Source organism: Podarcis gaigeae (genome assembly GCF_964106915.1).
Source record: "Podarcis gaigeae genome assembly, chromosome: 11".
NCBI lineage: Eukaryota > Metazoa > Chordata > Lepidosauria > Squamata > Lacertidae > Podarcis > Podarcis gaigeae.
The window spans coordinates 27,943,759-27,953,141 of record NC_139687.1 but is presented as its reverse complement, the minus strand read 5'-3'; the positions used below and the strand labels follow the sequence as shown (position 1 = coordinate 27,953,141).

Here is a 9,383-nt window from a genome sequence, read left to right as displayed (position 1 = left end):
TTATGGCTACATAGCTCCCTTTTTTGAGATGCCGATGAGAGCACTTAACTGGCCAAAAGCCATTACCTTAACAAAGAAAATTGTCTGACTGGTTCAGTAGCCTTTTCTACTGGATTCTAAACCTCACTGGATACAGAATCACAGCCCTGGAAGCGATCCACAGGCATCATTCAGACTTACCCCAAACCCCATGACAATAAATATAAATTGATTGGCTTGAAATTATGTATTTTAGTGCTGGTTTTATTAATGGTATTCTATTTTCCTTTGGGACGTCTTAAATATGTAATTACTAAAGCTTTTTTGCAAGCCATTTTAAGGTGCATTTACAAAAAGCCTGGTTGGGCTGGCTGAATGTGTGAAGTTTGGGACAACCAGGCCTGGCATTTGCAAAAGGTTGTAGCTCGATCAAGAGAAATACTAAAAGTAATATACAGAACAGCATGCATAATCTCTTGGGCTTCTTCCATTTTCCCTTCCTGTCCATTTCAGCATGTAATCTGAATGCACCATGGTGCGAATGAGTGAATGGAAGTTGCCTGACTTGTTCCTTTATGAGGTTGGGCATAAAATAATAAGCAAGCCACCCACTGTAAATTTAATGAGGCAATTTGCTTCATGGATCATACCCAATAAATGACACAGAAATCATTTCTTTTCTACCGATGTGTTGTAAGACATGACTCAAAGGAAAGTGATAGGGTCTGGTTAAGGGAAGTCTCAGTCGTTAGCAAATGGTTATGATTGCAAAAATAGATATTTTATTAAAAGTTTAACACATCACATGCAATGATTGCAGCAAGTACATGTAGAAAGGGGAGGGAGCCGAAGATCTCCATCTCCACATTCTTTACGAGGGATCTAACTAGATGTTCTTGCCTAGATAGCAGCCATGTCTTGGGTATTATCAGATGTGGTTAGTGATTTTCCTTGGGACTTCACATGTGGGGAATTTTAACAAATTGCTGGCAAAAATATCAATGAAAAATTGCTTCAATATGAGGGGCACCAATGGGAGCTTGGTTTCTAATGCAGATTGCTATACAGTGGTACCTCAGGTTAAGAACTTAATTCGTTCTGGAGGTCCATTCTTAACCTGAAACTGTTCTTAACCTGAAGCACCATTTTAGCTAATGGGGCCTCCTGCTGCTGCTATGCCACCGCCGTGCAATTTCTGTTCTCATCCTGAAGCCAAGTTCTTAACCTGAGGTATAATTTCTGGGTTAGAGGAGTCTGTAACCTGAAGCATCTGTAACCTGAAGCGTCTGTAATACGAGGTACCACTGTAAATGGGGAGGGGGATTTTCGCTGGGATCACAGCTGGAGAGGGAAGGTGTGACTCTTATCACTTAAGTCTATGGCTGGGAGCTGTTGGGACATGGAATCTTAGAGAACAGTTTGGGGTGGGGAACAAAAAGGAAAATGGAAGACATAGCAGACAGGGAATTGATAGCTTCTAGTGAGTATCCTGGAGGGAGTAAAAAAAGCTTTTTTGAGTGAGTATCCTGGAGGGAGTAAAAAAAGCTTTGTGACATACTTTCCTCTCATGACTCCATAGTAGCATTCACATAATTTTGTCTGTGCTTATCTTAACAGGGATGTGATTCTGCTTTCATACAGGCTTGAAAGCAATGGGGTTTTTTTACATTTTGCTAAGAGAATCAGTTGTTTTAATGGTGTGTTGATAAAATCTGCACCACTCATTTCATTGTTGTCTATTGCTGCTGAGGATCAATCAATCAGATAACTGTCACTAATTGTATATACCGTAAGTTTTACATAAAACATAAAACAGACTTTTCCTCTCATGGCAGTTTTTATGAAGGCTGCAGTCCTAAGTACAGTGGTACCTCAGGTTAAGTACTTAATTCATTCCGGAGGTCCGTTCTTAACCTGAAACGGTTCTTAACCTGAAGACCACTTTAGCTAATGGGGCCTGCCGCTGCACAATTTCTGTTCTCATCCTGAAGCAAAGTTCTTAACCCAAGGTACTACTTCCTGATTAGCGGAGTCTGTAACCTGAAGCATCTGTAAATTGAAGCATATGTAACCTGAGGTACCACTGTATATATGTTTGGCATGGAAAAGAGATTGAGAGGAGATATTATGGCCATCTTCAAATATCTAAATAGCTGGCAGATGGGAGAGGGAGGAAGCTTGTTCCTCCTGCTCCAGAGGGTAGGACCCCAACCAATGGAATCAAGTTACAAGAAAGGAGATTCTGACTAAACATGCGGAAATACTTTATGACAGTAAGAGCTGTTCTCAGTGGAATGATGTCCCTCTGGAGGTTGTGGACTCTCCTTCCTTAGACGTTTATAAGGAGAGGTTGGACAGCCATCTGCCTTGGATACTTCAGCTGAGATTCCTGCACTGCAAGAGGTTGGACTAGATGACCCCTAGTGTCCCTTCCAGCTCCATAATTCTATGATTCCATGTACCAGAAAGGAAGAAACTACTGCTGACCCCTGTGGGATTTATTTCAAAGTTAAGATGCTTACAATAGTGCTATCGCTCTCATGTAGCATTACAGGTTTCAGAAGGTTCCTTGAGCTGGTGTGTTGCAATCCATCTATGGACAACTAAGGGTGAATTCGCCTGTGCATGTTTTTAACTTGCAGATTGCAACAGTCCTATTCATTCATTCATTCATTCATTCAGAGTGAACGCAGGTGGGCTTACAGTGGGGAGAGGGTGGAGGTATATGCAAAAGCTCTGCCTCCAGTATCTCAGCAAGCTCTGGTGCAAAAATCTGAAGAAGGATTCTAAGTGCATTAATATGAATGCATGCATCAGAAAATCCTGAAAGCACAGAGTTTCCATAGGTGGAAGCATTTAGCTCTGAACACAGCTAGATCATCCCTGCATACCTTCACTCTCAGCACGATTCGCACTTTAAGCCCGCAGACATTCACACAAACACATACATAGGACTGTGATGTTACCTACACGGGTCTAACAGCTGCCACATATCAAATATCACCAAATGGAGTTTTAAAATTGCCTCATGTCATGCCAAGAACAGTATTTTTCAAAGGACACAATTCCCCCAATTCAATTGTGAGTCACTGTTTGAGGAGATATCATCAGTTCTAAGAAAGGGTGAATGTATATATAGCAGCAAACAGAAGATCAGAATCCTGAAGAAAGCCCACTTAAGTAAAATTATCTTCACCTCCTTCCTGAAAGCAGGAAATGAAAGATCCATGTGATCTCATTGTACCCTGAATTCCTTGGTTCATTTAGAGACTTGCCAGGTTTAGACAATCCTAGGTTCAACTGTATACAGTGATACCTCGGGTTACAGACGCTTCAGGTTACAGACTCTGCTAACCCAGAAATAGTACCTCTGCTTCAGGATGTTAAGAACTCTGCTTCAGGATGAGAACAGAAATCATGCTCCAGAGGCGCGGCAGCAGCAGGAGGCCCCATTAGCTAAAGTGGTGCTTCAGGTTAAGAACAGTTTCAGGTTAAGAACGGACCTCCGGAACGAATTGGGTTCTTAACCCGAGGTACCACTGTAGTACTTTGTTCTGCTGTGGTTCTGGCCACCTGCTCTGTGTAAAAAATATATATATATATTTACTTCTTTTGATGCAATTCTGCACACACTTAATTGGACCAAGTTTTGCTGAGCTCTGTGGTGCTTGCTTCTGAGGAGACATGCAAAAGGACTGCTGTGTAAGATACAGCCTTTTTTCAGCACACAGCTCTGTGGGGTTTACAGCATCTGTGATTTTTCAATAGAACTGTTAAGTGATCTGCCACAGTATTTCTGATGTTCATGGAATGGATCTCTGAAAGGAAGGGGCCAGTTTTGGAAGAAACTAGTAAACTATTGTGTGCGTTCCAGTTTCTCAGAACATAATGGTCAAGTATTGAGGTGGTAGTTGTGCGATGACCTGGCTTCTTGATGGACTGCCTGTAAAGATCTATGACACTGGAACTAAGTCATCGCTTGCACCCTGTGACATCTTGTTTCTGCATTTGGTTAAGCTATGAAATATTGCCTTAACAGATTTGATTTTTTTACTTTTTTCATAAAACAAACCAGCAGTCGAGGACGTGATCTAGGATTTATAGCAGTGATTATCTTCTCACTTGCTGACGTAAATTTGCCTTCTGGAAAACCCAAGTTGTGTCTCAATATGCTGCTAATGAACAATGAGTCAGAGCCACTGATGATCTTTCCCTTTCCACAAGAGTTTTATAGTAATCGCAAACGTGAAATCATGGTAACTTCTATTCCGAGAGCTTTAGAAGAGAGGGTCAGGACTCTTTTTGCTATCGCAGGCTCTTTGGCTTGACAGTTTTGAATGCTTTTCAGTAACGGGTTTATTTTTCCTCTTGATGTGATAATGTAAGATAGGGATGATCATTGCCACCACTGACATTTAGACTTGAGAATGGTTGTTGTTGTTTTTATTGTCTCGTGAACTGACAGTGCAGAATTCCTTAAGGGAAGCAACTTGTTGCTTTTGACATATGCATTGCAGCATAGCTCTTCTCAGGTGTTCAAACTGAATGCATAAAGAGCTTTAGCCGGGTAATGCACACAGGCTCTCCTTCCAATGACCCTATCATCACAGGAGACCTTTGCGTGCTGAGCATGGAGGTCTGAGGCAGCTTCTGTTGCATTCAGGTGAACCCTGTGCTGTCAGTTCCCAGGTGTTTGGAGACATTGAAACACTGCATACACTTGGAAGCCCCCTTCAGTTCATCTGTCTCAGTGCTCAGAGTGATGCGCCAGGGATGGGGACACTCAGATTGGGACAAATACATCTAAACCCATAGATTAGAATTGCTGTGCATTTCTAATACGTCTTATGGTAGCTCACTGCACCACCTGATGGCCATGAAAAATCCTAGAATTAATGCACTCTCATCCTCCCTCCCCCTTCCAATATTATTCTTAATGTATTGTTGTGAGTTTCGGAGATTCTATGGTTGAAATAGCTAGGTAAGCTTCTTGGTAATGGCCCTAAAGTATGGGTCAGGTATAGAATCTCAGCTGGGATCAGAAATCACCCTACCATGCTTCTACCTAAGTTTTCAAAAAACCTGAGTTTACAAAACATTATCCCTAAAGGTTGGCAGAACCCCCCCAATCTGAGGTGCAGGCCTGGGGGAAGGCACAAATAACACCTATCAGACTATGGCATATTTTGTGTGTGGTGGCACACAGCCGCTATTGTGGCAAGGTCAAATGTGGGAGAAGCTTTCCGGCCTTCTCACACCGCAGCACAAAGACTTGTGGATTTTTTCACCCTTCCTCCTCGTCTCGCCCTCATTCCAGACACTTCTGAGTACTTGGGGTGTGCAGAATGTAGTAATTTCTAATGCGGCTATTGTGGTAAAGTGATTTTTCAGGGGTGGTGCCATACAGCTCCTTGCCAAGGATGCAAAGGACCCTAAGTATACCTCTGCTTGTGACCATAGACTCATTGCGATTCCCTGAGATGCCATTCATCAGTTGATCCTGTGGACCAGGTCGTTTGTAGCTTATCCTCTTCAGTGGCGTAGCGTGGGGGGTGCAGGGGGGGCCGGCCTCACCGGGCACAACATCTGGGGGTTAGGGGGCGCAAATCCACGGGTTAGGGGGCGCAAATCCACGGGTTAGGGGGCACAAATTACTTGCTTTGCCCCGGGTGCTGACAACCCACGCTACGCCACTGATCCTCTTACAACCACAACCTTAGTGCTGTTACTTGGACCTAAGTTCCACAGAAATCACAGATGCAATAAACTCTGCTGCCTTTTTCAATTAAATGTTCGCTTGAACATATTTTTCCTCAGTTCGCATTTTTGAGATAGTCCTGATTCCTTCTTTAATGCTAAAATACTATTCCTTCATAGAACTGAGCTGCCTGCCTTTGGTGCTCTGATATTTTTCCATTTCCCATCTAGATTTATGTAAGCCTTCTTTATTATTAGAAGTACTTATGGGCATACTGGAATAGTACCCATCTGCAGCCCAGCGTAAGGGTGCTCTGAATCACTTCATGACGTCTGTGTCAACAGTTGCCCCATCATCAACAGGAAGCAACTGCACAATCAGGTGTGGGCAGGTGGTTGAGTCCACTCTGGCAGTGGGGGGAAGCGACGTCTGAAAGTACATTAGGTCCCTGCAGCTCGGAGAGAAAGAGCACAGCATCGCTTAAGGAAAATGGAATAAGGGGGATAATGGGAGATTCATTGTGCATGTAAACTGAAAAGCTTCGGAAAGGGAAGGAAATCATTTGGCATCAGCAGAAAGTACCGTAAATGTCATCAGAGAAATTACACATAAGTGCATAGGACAGAAGGTCATCTCAGTAAACTAAAATTCAAGTATAGCAATATTTGCACATCACTTCAGATATTTGATGCAGGTGACGCTGTGGGTTAAAGCCTCAGGGCCTAGGACTTGCCGATCGAAAGGTCGGTGGTTCGAATCCCCATGGCAGGGTGCGCTCCTGTCGCTCGGTTCCAGCGCCTGCCAACCTAGCAGTTCGAAAGCAGCCTCGGGTGCAAGTAGATAAATAGGGACCGCTTACTAGTGGGAAGGTAAACGCTGTTCCGTGTGCTGCGCTGGCTCGCCAGATGCAGCTTGTCACGCTGGCCACGTGACCCGGAAGTGTCTGCGGACAGCGCTGGCTCCCGGCCTCTAGAGTGAGATGAGCTCACAACCCTAGAGTCTGGCAAGACTGGCCCGTATGGGCAGGGGTACCTTACAGATATTTTGGGCTACAACGCTCATCATCCCTGACCATAGGGCTGATGCGAGCTGGAGTTCAACCACTCTCGTGGGTACCATATTGGGTGCTTCATGTTGGCTACCCCTGCGTGGACTCTGGGAAGCTGCCTGATTCAAAAACTCCAAGCACCTGGGAAAATAAGCGTAAGAACAGCAAACATTGGAAAGAATGGTGATCATTTGGACAGTGGGTTGGCTAATGGCACAGACTTGAACACAGAAGGCCATAGGATCTAGTGAAATACACTTTTCTGTGCTGTATCTGTGTTGCACCCATATAGGGAAAACTCCATGTGAACTCACGTTTCCTTGATTTGTATTTATGAAACTGAAGCTGCGGTTGAGTGGCGTATTGCCTGCTTACATTTGGCCTTGATGAGCACAGTAAAATTGTGGCTGTAGTAATACTGCTCATTGCAATTGCTGGTCTGTAAAGTCCTCTGGGTCTGTCTGATTTATTTACAGACAGTTGGTTAGGCACATAATGAGAGAGAGACAAACACAGCTGCCTCTTTTCCAACAAACAAGCAATTTGCTCATCATCAGACTCAAATTCAAGGGTGGTGCATTAATTCTGAAATAATTGGCTTCTGTGATTTACATACACTTTTGGAGCTAATCACATCACCTTCAGGTCAGATTGGGTAACGCAATTAGCATCCCTCCAAATTCTCCACAATGAGATACCCAGTTTGTGGCTTCTTCAGAAGACCTACCTCAAAAATGGATAGGATCAATAGTCTAAGGCCTTGGAAATTGTGAAGCATCACAGGGCATTTCAAAATCCAAGGGATGACAATATTGGTAGCTACATCTCTCTTTTACAGAAGTCGTAAAAGTGAGGGGATTTTTAAAAAACAAAACAACCACCATTATTCTCTGTAGATGAGAAAAGAATTTGCATTCAAAAACTGTTAAATGGATGTAGGGCACAGGAATTTTGTCCTATTTACCTTCCTTTTGAGGTGACTGAGGGGTGTTTGCGAGTTTTTGCATTGTACAAATAATCTCATCTGCAGTCTCCACCCTGCAGGCTCCTTGGGTGCCCATACTTCAGTTAAAGGCATCATGAGGTAACTTTTCCCCAGTCATGTTTGTGTGTGGTGGGACAGAGCCATGGAACTGCCCCTCCCCCTTGACACCAGTGTCTTTGCTGCTTACCAATAAGAGGATGGAGTGGGGCAATGGTGAGGTTAGGGCTGTCTGGTTCCACATATGGAGGACTCTCAGCTTCTACAATTAGACAAATTACATTGTTAAAATAAATCATGTTTAAGTAAATGCACTTACTTTCCATATCATTAGTGGCCTCCACTCTTCAATCTATGGAATGGGCACTTTAACAAGAGCAACATAATGTTCATTCCACATTTGTAAGAAATGGACCTTTTCCTGTGGCAGCTCCTACACTTTGGAACTCCCATAAAGCTGACATATATTATAATCTGCAATTATAATTGATTTAATTTCTAGTAACAATTGAAATAATAATAATAATACTAATATATTTATACCCCGTCCATCTGGTTGGGTTTTCCCCCAGACACTCTGGCCAGCTCCCAACAGAATACTAAAAACACCAAACATTAAAAACTTAACTAAACAGGGCTGCCTTCAGATGTCTTCTAAAAGTCAAATAGTTGTTAATTTCCTTGGCATCTGATGGAAGGGTGTTCCACAGGGCAGGCACCACTACCGAGAAGGCCCTCTGCCTGGTTCTCTGTAACCTCACTTCTTGCAGTGAGGGAACCACCAGAAGGTCCTCAGAGCTGGACCTCAGTGTCCAGGCAGAACGATGGGGGTGGAGACACTCCTTCAGGGATATTGGGTCATTTTATCTCCATTCTGATTTTTTAAAAACCTTTGTTAACATTTTCAATGTATGTTTTATATTCTTTATAAATTGCTTAGAGTTTTTGTTTACAAAGCAGTATACAGAACATCTGGAGAGCACAAGATTGGGGGATGTTTGCCGTGGCAATCATCAATTCATGGGTGATTGGCAAAAAGAAAGCTGTAACTGCTGTAAGTGATAAAATGCTTTGGAATTCTGGTGCTGCAACTTGGATCAATGCAATGGTCTTTGAGGCAATGTGGCTGACCATATCATTCTTCTGCTACAGAAGCTGAGGCTTTCTTACTCTCGGATAACACAAAATGGCTTATCTTTTGTCTGGAAGGCATAGCAGATCAGACATTTGCTGCTTAATAGTTCTTCCCATGTCAAGCAAATTCCCTTCTCAATTCAGTCTCTGTCAGGGGCACCATCTTGGTGGTGGGGCTGAGGGGTCAAGGGCACCCCATTTTTTTCAAGGAGGGCCACCTCAATATTCAGCTGTGACGTATGTGCATGATGCAAGCATTTCACGTGGCATGCTCACATAACTTGTACACGCCAAGTGCCCTGATGCTCCTTAAGCAGAATAAATAATCATATAAACTGCTGTCAGCATTGAAGTTTTCAGCAGTAACCATGTAGGATGAAACTATGTTTACCATAAAGCAGGCTAAGTAATGTGCTTGAAGAAAAAAAGGAAAGTAGATTTTGCCGTAGGCTGCAGACTTGAAAGCTTGCAAACTCTTACCCGAAAAACATGGCTGCAGTGAAATAGATCACTTTTCTTGTTCATCCCAAAAAATGTAAGCT

General features: G+C 43.2%; 1 long non-coding RNA gene across 1 annotated transcript; it reads right to left on the bottom strand.

Moving 5' to 3' along the window:
• Positions 1–6,089: 6,089 nt before the first annotated feature.
• Positions 6,090–9,383, bottom strand: LOC310827030. Its single transcript, XR_014556150.1, has 3 exons — positions 9,316–9,383; positions 7,898–7,966; positions 6,090–6,125 (listed from the first exon to the last, which is right to left on the bottom strand). It is a non-coding gene; the product is annotated as an uncharacterized lncRNA (long non-coding RNA).